The sequence below is a fragment of the Pogona vitticeps genome, chromosome 1 (assembly GCF_051106095.1).
Source record: "Pogona vitticeps strain Pit_001003342236 chromosome 1, PviZW2.1, whole genome shotgun sequence".
NCBI classification, from domain to species: domain Eukaryota; kingdom Metazoa; phylum Chordata; class Lepidosauria; order Squamata; family Agamidae; genus Pogona; species Pogona vitticeps.
The window spans coordinates 52,144,483-52,160,205 of NC_135783.1; the positions used below are offsets into that span (position 1 = coordinate 52,144,483).

At 42.1% G+C, this 15,723-nt stretch overlaps 1 pseudogene; it reads left to right on the plus strand.

Annotated features, from left to right (window-relative positions):
* Window positions 1-4,599: 4,599 nt before the first annotated feature.
* Window positions 4,600-4,755, plus strand: LOC144586210 (U2 spliceosomal RNA; annotated as a pseudogene).
* Window positions 4,756-15,723: the final 10,968 nt, after the last annotated feature.

Sequence of the window (15,723 nt, forward strand, 5' to 3'; positions counted from 1 at the left end):
TAAGGATGCAAGTATTCAGAAGTCCTTTGCAGAGTGCTTAATTTAAGAGCCCACCACCACCAAAGTTGAGGTTGTCTCATCATAGAGGTTTCAGTATTACATGAAAAGGTTCTGTAAAAGATTATGTGAAAAATTTTAAAAAGAAAAATATTCTACCATGTCAAAATCTCTGTAGATATGAACCATTTGTTTGGGCTTAATTTTCTCCCTAACATGTTGGCTTTTTTAAATTGCACTAGTACAATGGCAGGTAGATGGAGCAGCAAGTATAGCAGGGGTATAAAACCCACATATTTTTCTAAGGAACAGGACTACAAATAATTTCTAGCACAAAAAGTGGATTTCATGTTTTTCCAGTTACCAGAATACGGCTCTGCTGGGTCTACATAACAAAGACATCCAAACACCATTCCCCTTTGGAATGTCTTTCTTGTCATCAACAAAGGAGTGATAGGCCTGGAAAACAACTCCATCCACACAAGAAATGGATCTGAAGTTTCCTTCAGTCTGTTTTGAAATCAGTTCACCAAAATTTACAGATTTTTTTCATGGCCAGGATGGAAAGAAGCTGAGGTTTACAAGAAAAAAATGTGAGGAACTGAAACTGTGCCTCAGGAGATGGATTGTAATTTGTACTGCCACAATTTATATTGTCACAATCATTTTGTTTTTATTTTTGTTACACATGCCAAAACTGGCAGACTTATCTGTGCTTAAGTCTTAAATGTCTGGGACTGAATCCCAGCTAGTGTTGAAGTAGGTTGTCATTTCCTTTTTTCTGACAGGCTCCTCATCTAACATTTATATGAAGGGACTGTACTAGGAATGTAAGTGAGGAACCCCGTCCCACTGCCAATGGCTTTGTCCTATAGATTCTGTTCAATGCAAATAGCAGAGCATTTTGTTTGAGTTCATTTTTGAAGCATTTCCCAAAATTTGCATAGTTTTTCTCTTGCAGAATGGAATAATTTGAGGTGTGAAAAATTCAAATGTAGAGGAAAGCAAAAATAACAGATGTTTCAGGCAATAAACCACACAAAATATAAAAAAATCAGTCTTCCTATTCCACAATTCTCATAAATATTACATCTTTAATTATCTATAATTCAAGACCCTCCTCCAAAAATATAATGAATCTCAGCCATATATTCCCTCTGGTGACAAAAAGGCAACTCTGTGTCCCCTAATGAATGAATTACTGGACAATTAACCACTGACAGATGCCAACACAGCCTTATGATGCCAGTTTTATATTTGCAGAGCTTCACTCATGCAGTCACCTGCCAATTATACTAAATAGTACAGTCTGGGTAGAGTTTTCATAACTCCTTTGCTGTTTGTCTGAAGTAAGACCAAACATGCAGTTTGATTTCACGTATTTCTTTATGTGACCAAACCAAAGGGGGGGGGGGGGGGAGAGAGAGAAAGGGAAAGGTAATGAGATTTTGCTTCAAAGCGAATCAAATTGTCAAAGCAACTGTAACAAATTTTGTTTTGTGAAAGTGGTCATTTATTTTGTATCCCAGTTTGACAGTCCCTCTATGTTAGCAAGATCTTGTTAGGTTTTTCTGTTAACAAAATCAATATCCAATGCATCAAAACCCACCGGATAGTTAGAGGCTGACACTATTTTTATATCTAAGAAGTGTTTATGTTTCAGTGTGCAAGGAACAGGGGGAGAAGATTCCATTTAAATCTCAAACTAATTTAATTCAGAAAAAAATATTTATTTTAGGGCTAAAGATACACAGACAATATTGTTGCAGCAATTATCTGCAGTTATGCGGCTCCAGTCACGGATTAATAAAGGGTTCAATGTCACTAAGCACAATAAGGATAATTACCCTTTCCATTATTCTGATGGGCATGCAGTTAACAAATTCCCTCTTGCGCCAAAAACTAAAATAAAAAAACAAAATCACAGGCTGTAACAGCTATACTTTAATTAAAAGATGGCTGTGAACAAACACATTGAGCTCCAAAACTGACCAAATTACTTGTAATTTAAATGATGTTTTGTGCAGTACTTCCCCCCCACTTCTATATAAATGTTTGGGTCCTTTGTGTGGATCAGGTCCACTCAGTGGTGGAAGGGGAGGATTAAAACGGTTTCTTCCAGCTCACTTCCTTCTCAATATTGAACACCATCCCCAGAAGAATATCTACTTGCTTGCTTGCTTGCTTGCTTGCTTGCTTGCTTGCTTGCTTGCTTGCTTGCTTGCTTGCTTGCTTGCTTGCTTGCTTATGCCTCATGGTGCAATGGTGAAACTGTAGTACTGCAGTGAAAACTCTGCTCATGACCTAAATTCAATCCTGAGCTCAAGTAGATGGCTCAAGGTTGACCCAGTCTTCCATCCTTCCTAGGTTGGTAAATTGAGTACCCACTAGGGAGTGGGGCAATGTGTAGCCTACATAATTAACTTCTAAACTACCCAGAAAGATATATGGGGTGGTATATAAGCACCACACTTTTTTTTGCTTTGTTTTATAGGCCATCTTTCTTTTGATAAGGGGACCCAAGGTGGCTCACAGTGTTTTAAAGAAAAAGAGAATTAAAAGCACAATAAAGAATACTTTACTTATTACTAAATAACACATTACTTATTATTAAATAATACATTAAAACAATTAAACTAGAATGATAATTAAAATACATTGAATGATCAAAACACTTAAACTTTTAAAACAAACTTTAAAATGGAATTTAGAGACTCAGTTCTGATCACTAATTTTGCCTGAAGAGGTGGGTCTTCAGTTGTTGGCCGAAGGATAAAAGGGGAGGGGGCCTGCCTGATCACCCAAGGGAGAGCATTCCATAACCTGGGAGCAGCCATAGAAAAGGCCCTCTCTTGTGTCCCCATCAAATGTGCCTGTGCTGCCGCTGATGATCTTAAAAGCTTAGAAGGCTCATATGGGGAGATAAGGCCCTTCAGATAGTCTGAACCCAAGCCATTTTAGGGTTTTATAGGTATTGAGATAATAAAGATATGTCATATAGATTTTAGATTGGCAAGATAGGAATTTAGGAGGTAACAGATTAGCAAAGCTTGGAAGCCTTGTTATCACTCCATTCACATATCAGACATGGGGAAAGGGACTGGCAATCACCTTGTTTGTGAATGGCTGTTCTTCAGGTGGCATTGTCACTGCTGGTCTGTAAAAGTCTGGGAGGTATACCCTCCCTCGTTGTTCCTTCCATTACACCACCACTGCCAAACGTTGCAATCTACACATGTTTTCATCATAAGCATAACTTTCACATTGATTTCAATTCCAGGGAGAGATACAAGTATGCAGTTTGGAATGGAGTGGTAGACCTAAGAGCAGAGCACTCAGCAGTGTTGCCATACATGGAGAAGCTGTTAGCTGGCCCAAAAGTCCAATGTGCAGAAGCAAGCTTTTTGACTGAGATTAATATAAATCATTTTGTGAGACCAATAAAGCGACAAGATCTGGGGCTAAGTAGACATTTATCAGAGTAGAAAGAAGAAATTCAGCAACGAAAATTATACTGAACATCTGAACAATCGCAGTGCACTTTATCACTGTGCTCTGTCCTCAAAGAATTTAACATCAAACCATTTGGGCAATTTATAACGAATACAAAAATGGAGAGTAATAACACGTGCAAAGCCTGTAACTACTTGCTTAGGTATAATACAGCAGTTGATTTTATAACAATTCTGATGAAATCCCCAAAAGGTAGCAAGTAGTTACAGGCTTTGCATGTGTTATTAATTTTTCTATGATGTTCCACAACCTATACAAGCGAGAGCTTATTGTTCCCTGATTACGTTGATTCTTAATCTGTGCAAAACAAGGACTGGTTCATTTACAGCTCAAAGCAAGATGCATGCATACTGTATAGCGTGGTTTGACCCATAAGTGGTTTTTAGAACTGTTCTCCTAAACTAGGGAGCAAGCCGTGTAATTTCAAGAATGACTGGTTACAGCTGCACCGTTGTGGTGGCTGCTTCCACAGGCACAACAGAATTGTCTAAGCTTCTAGTGCTCAAAAGCTATAACTATATCTTTAATATTTGTATACTTACTGTTTTAGCTTTTAAATATTGTTTTAGTGATGTAAGCCACCTTGGGTCCTTTTGGGTAGGTGGCATAGATATACAGTGGTGCCTCGCATTACGACATTAATTCGTTCCAGCGAAATCGCTGTAGAATGAAAATGTAGTAAAGCAAAAATAAAAAAGCCATTGAAAGGCATTAAAACCTGGTTAATGCGTTCCAATCAGCTAAGAACTCACCATCCAGCGAAGATCCTCCATGGGGTAGCCATTTTCGGGTGCCTGTGCAGCGAAAAATTGCTCCTAAACACAGCAGGGAGCCATTTTGAACACCCAGCGGCCATTTTGAAAACCCAACGATCAGCTGTTTTGATCATTGGGAAGCGAAAATCAGTTCCCGAAACAGGGAACCAATCATCGTGCAGCAAAATTCCCCCACTCAAAACATCGTTTTGCGATCGCTTTTGTGATTGCAAAACCTCGTCATAATGCGGATTCGTCGTTAAATGGAGCGCCTGTCTTGCGAGGCACCACTGTATTTTAAATAAATAAATAATATCTTAGGATATATCAACCTATCGCTTCTCAGCCTTTTGGCTAAGATCAAGTGTGTATAGTGTATCAACCTACAAATTAATTTCTCCACAAAATTATGATAAGAATGACTGGGCTTTGTACCATGTTAATTGGCTCTTTCTCCCACCACTCATTTTTGGGGCAGAGTGTACATTAATACTCAGAAAGCCCAGAGTTTAGGGAAATCATTTTTCCCTAGCACACTGGAAGATTTTGGAGCTGTAGCCTCGGAAAAAAACCAAATTTTCCAACCTCTGGGCTTTCTCACAGAAGCATTGATGTATACTCTGCCCCACTGTATTTTTCACTGAAATTGCTTCCCCACGGTGACTAATCCCCAGATAGAATTCACAGCTGGCTCAAGACATTTTGCTGACAGAGGTGAAGAACTAAATGGAGCCCCATTACCAGTTTGCATACAGAAACTGGCTGGATTGGCAGTTGAACTTTGTTTGGTGATGCAATAATGAGGTCCATTCTCAGTGTCCCATTCTCTGAGATTCATGGGCCAAACCACATGACAAAAGTTTATGATGCCACATGAGCAGGCTCTTGTGATGCCATAGAGACAGAGCAGACAAGGTTTTGGAGCAGGGTCAAATTCTGCTTCTAGACGAGCTGATTGCAGAAACAGATATGAAAGGAACATTGGTCCAGGGTCTGGGGGAAACCCAGCTACCCAGAGGATATTTAGAGCAAAGAGAATAAATATAATTTTTCAGCAGCCAGCCAGGTGGCAAAATGTATCCAGCAGTTGCAGTGGTTGCCAGATTTACCAGTATCATTTGGATCCTGCATGGGAAGACATTAGTAAAGCACAAATACCATGGGAAGTGGTTTTCGTGCTTTTCCCATACCCTGGGAATTTTTTCATCAGGCCTTGCACTGCTGCTACCACAACATTCATACCAAGAAGTCTCACAAGTTGCAATGCTGCTGTTCTCCTCCCCGCTCTGCTTCAAATGTCATGGCAGGCCAAAGTGCATGTATCCACTGACTCTTTTCACAGTCTCCTTCCCTCATCCCCAGCTTGTTGGTGCTCGTACGTGTCCCTGGCACAACACAGAGAGCAATCAGGAGTTTGCACATGCTAAAATGGGCTGAAGAGTCCAATTCAACCAGCTATGCTACAATACTCCTTCTCACAAGTCTGCCCACATAAGAACACCCTGGTACTCTCAGATATTATTGTGAAAAGGTCAAGTGGGCTTTGTAGTCCTTAGACTTAACTTGCACCACTGACAGGACTCTAAGTAAGCTAGGCCGAGGCAGCACTCTCAGATGACCCTATGGCAAGTGTACTGTTCAGGAAACCAAATGAGTTTTATAATCTTTATTTTATTAAAGAAAAAGCATGTTACTAAGCCAAATTAAACCAAAACAAATAAACTAGCATTGTGCTGTTTAGTTACACAGATGTAGTGAGGCAAAGAAAACATGAAAAATATAAAAGTATTCAAAAATACAAAAAACCATTAAGATGAATAAAAAACCATTCCAGTCCAGGAAATCATTAGTAAACAAAATAATCCAAGTTGGTTATAACAAGGCTATAGTCCTCAGTGATACTATAGAATAAAAATCCCTAAACAAAAGTAAAAATCCATTATATGTCCCATAGTCCTTAGAAAAGAAAAATCCAGTAAATATACCATAGTCCTTACAAAATTACAAGAGCATAGTCCATATGGAGTATTCCAAGAAAAGAAGTCCATAAAGAATATTCCATAGGTAACAGTCCATAGAAAATAGTCCATGCACAGTCCTTAGGAAAAATCCATAAGTCTATAAGTAATCCAGCAAAGCATAGAAACCAGTCCATGTAGGTAGGCCACCAAACCCTCTCTCAAAACATCAGGGTAAGTCCCATATGGCTGAAATGTAGGTCACGAATCACTGAAAGTCGGCCTTGGAAAGACAAAGTCCATAGGTAAAAAGTTCCTTTTTCAAGAGTAACTGGCAAGGGCCTAATGCACCTTCCCACGATGTCATCCAATCAGAGTTCGTTACTAGGCAAACAGTCCTGTTGCATCACATGAATTCTTTCTCATACACAACAGATGTTATTTGGGTTACGGTGGTTTATCAAAGAGTCACAACAATTCCCATCTAATCGCACCGAGTCCTTTTTCTCAGGCCTTCAGAATAACATGCTCTCTGCTCGCCTAGAAAACAACTTGTCAGCATAGCAAAGATACAAAGAAACAAGATGGAACCTCTCTGGCTCATTTCTTAATTACAAAACCCATATGCCTTAAAAGATTTTTAACTTAAAAACCCATCTCATCACAGATGCCACATGGGCAGGCTCTTTTGATGTCATGCTGAGTCCGAGCCCTGTCCACCACACCAGAAACCACAGACTAGTTTAGGGGTTGAAAAGCAGATTATGTTGCATACACGGTGCTGCTTAATCACATACGAAAATGGCAAGAAAGTTTAGAAGATGGAACAAGGAAGCTACAAAGTGCTGCCCACCCACAGCTTCTGGTTGCTGTGGCTGGTGGCTACTTCCATAGTCATAGAAGAATTGTCTATGCTACGGCTGCCAAAAGCTGTAGCAGTATCCACAAAAATGCAGTAGGAATAGCTGGGCACTGGACAACATTAACTTTGCCAAATGGTAGAGATTGCTCTTCTAGAATTAGTAACCATTACATATCACTTCCCGAATCCCTTTGCCCATACAAAATCAGCATAATTTCTCTGTTGGTATTTTGCTCTAATAACGATCAGTGAAAGCACAAGGAGCAATTTTAACCAACTTCACCTTTCTAGTTTCCTTGTCAATCATTTCTGCTTTTCTAATGTCTTCCCAAGTTCTAATGTTAGATTGCTTCTACTTTATTACATTGGTTATTGGTTGTGTGCTTTACTCAGAGAACAGATGATTGTTTTTTCCCTTCCTATAGGGCTTTCTTAATGGCATTACTGTGAGGTGGTGAATTACTACTCTGATTCCTTAGAACATTTCTACCATTGCATTACCATTCATCTTCCATGTTTGTATAGCAAAGGACAGAACTATCAAATACTGTTGTCTCTTTTATTCCTTTCACCGTCCTTAATTCTAGACTTTGAACATTTCTCCTTTATGAGGCAAATTCTATTACGATAACTCTGTAGAATCTGTCATGCCGGCAAACAGTTTTGTATTTACAACAGCGCTGATACCTATTCTAGTGAATTGCATCATTGCCTTTCACTATTAATACTTCTTAATATCTGTCTCATCCCCAGGGCTTCTAGTTCAGAGTCCATTTATGGAACCAAGTATGAGCGCTATGGCCCTGTTCCAGAAGCCTCAAACAACAACAAAACATACAGAGGGAAAAATGCAACAACAGAGAGCCCTTCAGGCTGTGCCTCACACTGCACTCAGATGATTAAACATCAAATGCAAATTCATGGTAGAGCTTCCTTTCTCTCCCATTTCTAACTTAGGTTGTTGGAATAGATATATTGCATATATATAAAACACCCACCCACACATATCCATAGAATACATCTATCTCACCTACTCATACCAGCAAGATAAGCTCCAGATATTAAAAAAATCATTACATTTGCCTATTATTATTTCCCCTTTGAATTAAATGTTTTCCTTAAGATGATGATATTAAAGATCTAGGAACACACAAGACAAAATGTGCTTTAAAAACTCAGAATGAAGATATCCTGTTCTAAACATGTATGCCCAGCAAACCACCATGCTAAAAAAGAAGTGGAAGGTTCCCATGTAAATATTTAGATCTCTAGGCAAGGTCCAAGATATCAGAAGTATAAACTATTATAAAACCAGCAGCAAGTTAATAGGCTTCTAAGTCCTAAAATTATTAAAACAGCTGCTCAAATGCTGAGAAGAATCAAGGCACTCTTCTTCAGATTCTACAGTGACCATGAAGTAAGCTTCTGGGAAGAGGGCATTTCAAAAATGGGAAGCCACCACTGAAAAGGCCCTCTCTTGTGCTGCCACTCATACCATATGTGGCCCATGAGCAAGAGCATCCAGCTAATTCATTGCTCAGCCTAATTTCCCTTCAGTTCTTCATTGAAGGAAGCCATCCTGAAGCATCAATGAATAGAAATAGAAAAGCCTATCATTTTCATGTTCTCCCATATTCTTTAAATCAGGGGGCCCCAAACCCTGGTCCACAGCCCAGTGCCAGTCCATGGGCTTCCCAGGACTGGGCCACAGAGATAGATCTCTGCCCCCCCCCACAGTGGGCGTGTTGCGCTCATGGGAAGGGCATGTCACACTTGCATGCATGTGCACAAGCACGACACACACACGCAAGTGCGACATGACCCCTACAAGTGCGACATCCTCCGCAAGTGCAGCACGCCTACCCGCAAGCACAGGGTGCCACCACCCCCCTTGCACATGGAGCCTACCCCCACAACTGGTCCGCAGTTCCAAAACAGTTGGGAACCACTGCTTTAAATCATAAGTCCTCACCATCTAGCTAATGGGGAATAATTCAAATTTTATGGGTTCTTATCTGGGTTCTAATTGAGCCACCCAAGATCTTCTCAAATAGAAATGTGGGTATTCTTATTTGTATACAAATACAAATATCCCTGTGCAGCTGGAATTAATGAAGGTCCAGCCCCTGGGGCCGGACCGTCCATTCACACATCGTGGTGTGGTGGCAGCCCTGCTCATCCTTCCAGTCACTCTCTAAGCACCACTCTCTTCCCGCTCAGCTGGCCACTCCAGGCAGGGGAAACGCGAACGAATCTCTTTGCAAAGATGCTGAGCGGGAAGAGAGCAGTGCTCGGGGGTGATTGGAAGGATGAACAAAGCCATCCTCACCGCAGTGGACAGTCCAGCTCCAGAGGCCGGACCCTTGTTAAGGCGAGCTGCATAGAGATATTCATATATGAATATGGCTATCTCTATTCTCAAAGTGTGCTGCTTAAAGCACTCTCTGGGTGGTTTACAATTTAATCATGAAGGCTACACATTTCGTCCACCACCACCCCCCAAGCTAGGTACTCATTTTACCAACCACAGAAACATGGAAGACTGAGCCAACCTCGAGCTGGCTACCTAGGACTGAACCTGGGTCGTGAACAGAGTTTTGGCAGCAGTACTACAGAGTAACCACTGCATTATGAGGCTTTCAATTCCTTAATCTACTGCAGACCTCCTGAGTTCATGGCAGCAGCATCTTCCAACACGAACAGGCATTGCCAGACTGCAAACCATGGCACCAGACAGGATTAGACTGGGGGATCTGGCTTCTATTTTAGCTGAATGTGATCCAGTCAGCACAGATAAATGATCCCCCGTTAGGCACAGAAAGAGGCTCAGTCCAAGAAATTTGTGGCCAAAATCCAGTTGGTAGTCCCAACTAAAATAGGTCCACTGACTCAGTTGTTGAACATTGGCTCATCACTTTCATCTTTCTAGTGTTACACATGAGAAACTTTTAAAAATGTAGCTCCTGGTAACACTCCAGTGCTAATTCTTCATTTTTGAGTGACATGGCGCTCTTGAATACAACGGTTATCAAAAAGCCCAGCTGTCAAGTGTCATGGAAGGAGGTGGGGGGTGGGAATAAATGTTGTCTGCCAGACAAAAAAACCCCACAAAGAAATAGCGTAATGATCAACGGCAAGCTGCTATCAGGCCTTACAAAGGACACAAGGGAAGATGAGGAAGGATTAGAAAAAAAGAAAGCTATAAACAACTAAGAAAGCTGACAGGACATAGAGAAAAGAACACACTCTTACACTTCACAGAAATTACAAACAAATCCCATTGGGTTGGTAAAAGAAAAAGTGGAACACAACCAATAGTCTCTTATTTTCTTGCCTACCCATTAAGTTGCTCTCTTGCTTGCACTTTCTCACTGTCTCATTTCACACGCAACTTCTGCGCTATAACAGAAACTATTTCCTTGCAGGTATATATATGGAAAGAACAGCAGTACAATTATCATTTTACTCATATATTGCACTTATCTCATAAAACATATTAATACATTTTCTAATAAAAAAATAAGTTAAGACCATATAATACTATTAAGTGCAGAGCAAAATGTGTGTGTGTGTGTGTGTGTGTGTGTGTGTGTGTGTGTTTGCTGCCTTTCTCCCCATAGGTGAGATGGTTCATAACACGTAAACTATAAAACAATTAACAATTTTAAAAACACTATCATATCAAAAACAATTAAAACTATACCAAGATTAAAACCAAGAATTAAAAATCTGTAAATTAATAAACAATGCATTCCTGAGACAACTTATTGCTTAAAAGCCTGCCTGAAGAAGATGGTCTTTGACTATGGAAGGGCACGAGGGAGACGGCCAATCTGGCTTCTTGAGGCAGCACATTTCAAAGCCTGGGAGCAACCACTGAGAAGACCCTCTCTTGTGCCCTTGCTAAACAAGCTTGGGAAGTTGGTGGAACTAAGAAAAGTCCTCCCCAGAAGGTCTTAAAAGCCAAGAAGGTTCACTTGGGGTGATAAGATCTTTCATATAGCCTTGAGCCAAGCCGTATAGGACTTTATAAGTAATAACCAGCACTTTGAATTGGGCCTGGAAACAGACTGGCAGACAGTGAAGCTGTTGTAGTAAGGCATTTACATGCTCCTTGTAACCAGTACCAATCAGCAGTCTGGCTGCAGCATTTTTGAACCAGTAGAGTTTCTGAACACTCTTCAAAGGCAATCCCACATAGATTATGCTGCAGTAATCCAAAAAGGGTGTAATTAAGGCATGTGTCACCATGGCACCAACTTTAATTGTACAAAAGCACCCCTGGCCACCCCTGAAACCTGTACATTCAAGCTCAGGGGTGAGTCCAGGAGCACACCCAAGCTTTGGACCTGACTTTTCAGGGGAAGTGCAACCCCATCTAGTATACAGGCTGAATGCCTATCCCCTGATTTGCCTTTTGATGGACCAGGAAAACCTGGTTGGTCAAAAGGCTGTTGGCTCCATGGACAAAAGGTCAAATTCTTTGGCAGAGGATTGGAAATGGATCACCCCAGGTTTTTCTTGCAATCATGTTCTGCTGTGAATATGAATAGAATTATCCCTCCCAAATCTCTTGTGGTCAAAGTCTGGAAAAACTAGATTTTCAGAATATTATTTATAAAATATCCCTGCTAACCTGGCTGTAAGTAAGCGTTTCTAGGCTTATTGTAAAATCAATGAGTTGTAGCCTGGAAAAGTAAATTTTCTAGTGGGAAAATAGGGAAGGAATAAAACTATTTGGATTGGTAACTATGCTAAGTGAGGGGAAATTATTTCTTTTTCCTGTGTCATTTGACCAGTTAAAATCTGTCCCAGACTGATACATATACAGTATTTTTCACTCCATAAGACGTGCCTCTCCACGACGCACCAATTTTTTAGGAGAAGAAAACAGGGGAAAAAAAGAATTTGTTTTCTTCTCCTAAAAATTGGTGAGCCTTATGGAGAGCTCCATCTTCTGGAACACACCCTAGGACCCTTTGGAAGCTCACCCTGCCCTCCCTGGGGGTCGGGGGGGGGAAATCACCAGCTTCTGGGACTCTTCTGAAGCTTCCCAAGCCTCAAAAGAGTCCCAGAAGATGGCAATTTTGCCCCCTCTGGCCCGGCGGGGAGGGGGGAAGGGTGAACCTCCAAAGAGTCCTAGGATGTTACAGGACCCTTTAGAGACTCCCCCTGCTCCCCCAGGGGTCAGAGGGGGCAAAATTGCGAGCTTCTGGGACTCTTCTGAAGCTTCCCAAGCCTCAAAAGAGCCGCAGAAAGTGGCAATTTCACCCCCTCTGACCCCCAGGGGGCAGAGTGAGTCTCTAAAGGGTCCTGGAACACACCCTAGGACCCTTTAGAGACTCACCCCGCCGCCCCGGGTGTCAGAGGGGGTGAAATCACCACCTTCTGGGACTTGAGGCTTGGGAAGCTTCAGAAGAGTCCCAGAAGCTGGCGATTTCCCCCTCCCCCTCTGGCCCAGCGGGGGGGCAGGGTGAGTCTCTAAAGGGTCCTGTAACACACCTTCTGAAGAGACTCCCAGAAACTGGTGATTTTACCCCCCCGGCCCCATGCGGGGGTGGGAGGAACGTGGCAAGGGTCCTGGAAGGCTCCCTCAGACCCTTGCAACGCTCCCCCACCCCCCACCCCCACGGGGCCAGGGGAGTAAAATCACCAGCTTCTGGGAGTGTTTGGAGGCTTCCCAAGCCTCCAAACACTCCCAGAAACTGGCAATTTCGCTGGCGCTGGCCCTGTGCGGGGGTGGGAGGAGCATCACAAGGGTCTGAGTGAGCTTTCCAGGACCCTTGCAACACTCCCCCCACTTGGAAGCTGGCGATTTCGCCAGCGCTGGCCCCATGGGGGGTGGGGGAGCGTCGCAAGGGTCCTAGAAGGCTCACGGGGCCAGCAGGGATGAAATTGCTGCCTTCGCTCCATAAGACGCACGGACTCCCCCACACACACATTTGGGGGGGAAGTGCGTCTTATGGAGCAAAAAATACGGTATATGTTTGAAGAGAGTTCAGGTGGTAATCGCTCTCTTTGCTTACTCAACAGAAGTGCTTGATTCACACATAAAAGCTTCAATGAAATGTGAACAGCCATGTGTATTAGCCCTTAGTTTTATAGACGGGTTAAAATTTCAGTTCAATTCCTTTTTTGTCAATGGTGTATGCTACTCCCTCCTAACCCCAATATATATTATAATACTGTGAAACAGATTCAGAGTAGAGATGTGTGTTCACCACAGTTCAGTGTGGTTTAGCAGATCAGGCTCACAGGTGTCAGATGGGGACCCCAGATTCTGTGTCACACCTCTTCCTGCAGGCACCCTGTCAGAATCAGCACCCCGGGTTTCCCTGCTCCTCCTCCTTTGAGTACGTGCTCATAGGAGGAGGCAAGGCACAGAATCCAGGGTGCCTGTCCAACACCTGTGAGCTCAATGTGCAGAAGCGTCAAAAGTAAGTGGTAAGTGTCCATCTCTAATTCTGAGCAACTCATCCAACTATTTTGGAGATGGCTTGAATCAATTTGTTTCCAGGATTGTGGCAGTATTTCCACATTTTCAGATCAGCAGTTTTTAAAAGTGTGCATAGGGAAAACAAAGACCTATGACCTGGAATGGGGGGCACTATTCATCATCAGCTACCAACATGAATTTGACCCAACTCTGAGAGGCAGTGGAAGACAGGAGGGCCTGGCCTGCTCTGGTCCATGGGTTCACGAAGAGTAGGACACAACTAAACAACTAAACAACAATAAATTAATCATCATCATCCATTTTCGATATATGGTAGACTTCAGTGTGTTTCTATTTCGGAGAGTTATGCACTTTTTCAGATATGAGGGAGAGTCACTTTCAAAGTAGCATTTTGTTCCAGGAAAGCGATAATCTGTCAAACCACTCTAAACATCAAAGTGGAATTCCTAGCAGCCAGTATTAGAATGACGGGCTTTGTAGTAACAACAGACAAGAATATCTTAATTCCCTTAGTTGCACAATGGAAACATGAGTATTTTTTGGGGGGGGGGTTAGTCGTTTTAGTTGTGTCCAACTCTTTGTGACAGCACCACAATTCAAAGGCATCAATTCTTCGGTGGTCAGCTTTCTTTATGGTCCAGCTCTCACTTCCAGACATCACTACAGGAAAAACCATAGCTTTGACTATTTGGACTTTTGTTGGCAAGTTGATGTCTATCAAGGTTGTCATTGCTTTCCTCTCAAGAAGCAGGCGTCTTTTAATTTCGTGACTGTCACCATCTGCAGTGACCATGGAGCCTCCATGTCTTCCCCTTCAATTTCCCAGGAGGTGATGGGACCAGTGGCCATGATCTTAGTTGTTGGTTTTTTTATGTTGAGCTTCAGACCATTTTTTGCACTCTTCTCTTTCACCCTCATTACAAGGTTCCTCCTCACTTTCTGCCATCAGCGTGGTATCATCTGCATATCGGAGGTTGTTGATATTTCTTCTGGCAATCTGAATTCCAGTTTTGGATTCCTCCAGTCCGGCCTTTTGCATGATGTATTCTGCATATAAGTTAAATAAGCAGGGGGACAATATACAGCCTTCTCGTACTCCTTCCCTGATTTTGAACCAATCAGTTGTTCCATATCCAGTTCTAACTATTGCTTCCTGTCCCACGTATAGGTTTCTCAGGAGAACGATAAGGTGGTCAGGCACTCCCATTTCTTTAAGGACTTACCATAGTTTGCTGTAGCCCACACAGTCAAAGGCTTTTGCATAGTCAATGAAGCAGAAGTAGATGTTTTTCTGGAACTCTCTGGCTTTCTTCATAATCCAGTGCATGTCAGCAATTTGGTCTCTAGTTCTGCTGCCGCTTCGGAATCCAGCTTGTACTTCTGGGAGTTCTCGGTCCACATACTCCTGAAGCCTATCTTGGAGGATTTTGAGCATAACCTTGCTAGTGTGTGAAATGAGTGCAATTGTACGGTAGTTGGAGCATTCTTTGGCACTGCCCTTCTTTGGGATTGGGATGTAAACTGATCTTTTCCAATCCTCTGGCCACTGCTGAGTTTTCCAAACTTGCTGGCATATTGAGTGTAGTACCTTAACAGCGTCATCTTTTAAGATTTTAAATAGTTCAGCTGGAATGCTATCACTTCCAGTGGTCTTGTTGTTAGCCATGCTTTCTAAGGCCCGCTTGACTTCACTTTCCAAAATGCCTGGCTCAAGGTCATCAACCATACTAACTGTTTTATGGGAGACATCCAGATCTTTCTGGTATAATTCCTCTGTGTATTCTTGCCACTTCTTCTTGATGTCTTCTGCTTCTGTGAGGTCCCTACCATTTTTTTGTCCTTTATCATGTTCATCTTTACACAAAATGTTCCTTTAATAAATCCAATTTTCTTGAACAGATCTCTGGTTTTTCCTTTTCTATTATTTTCCTCTATTTCTTTGCATTGTTCATTAAAGAAGGCCCTCTTGTCTCTCCTTGCTATTCTTTGGAAGTCTGCATTCAGTTTTCTGTAACTTTCCCTATCTCCCTTGCATTTTGTTTCCCTTCTCTTCTCTGCTATTTGTAAGGCCTCATTGGACAGCCACTTTGCTTTCTTCCATTTCCTTTTCTTTGGGATGGTTTTTGTTGCTGCCTCCTGTACAATGTTACGAGCCTTGAGTAGCAAGTCCTCAAACACATG